Here is a 643-nt window from a genome sequence, read left to right as displayed (position 1 = left end):
TGCTAACAGTCATGAAGAAAGACAGGTAGAAGTGCTAGCTTGTTGGCGCTATAGTGCCTCTAGATGTGCCACGCGCCTGTAACAAAAGGAATCAGTGCAGGGCAAAGAATAAAGGAGAAGATGGAAGGAGAGACATGTGGGGCTGGGAGAGAGGGAGCAGTCAAAAGAGAAATGGTTTGAATGGTTAGAAGAAAGGTTGTAAAGTTGAAGACGGTGTGGGAAAATGATGTGGAGAGAGAGAGAGAGAGAGAGAGAGAGCGAGAGACAGAGAGAGAGAGAGAGAGTGAGAGAGAGAGTGAGAGAGAGAGAGAGAGAGAGAGAGTGAGAGAGAGAGTGAGAGAGAGAGAGAGAGAGAGAGAGAGAGAGAGAGAGAGAGAGAGAGAGAGAGCAGGGTTGTGTGAAAGGACTGAGAAGTAGACAGGAAGAGGAACTGGGTTGAGGAGGAGAGCATGGGGATGGGAGGGATGCACCTTCAAAGATCAAGATAAACATCTGTCTATGTGTATTTTTGAGAGAAAGTATATGAAGTAGAAAACACAATGTTACAGGGAATGTATATGTGGGTCTTGCAGCTGATTTGTGATCAGTTAGAGCATTTCCCCCATAGAAAATTTGTTTGGCATCGGGGTAGAAACTGATCCAA

This window comes from Poromitra crassiceps (genome assembly GCF_964638095.1).
Source record: "Poromitra crassiceps genome assembly, chromosome: 18".
Classification (NCBI taxonomy): domain Eukaryota; kingdom Metazoa; phylum Chordata; class Actinopteri; order Beryciformes; family Melamphaidae; genus Poromitra; species Poromitra crassiceps.
The sequence above is the reverse complement of the archived record's forward strand: the minus strand, read 5'-3'. Positions refer to the sequence as shown.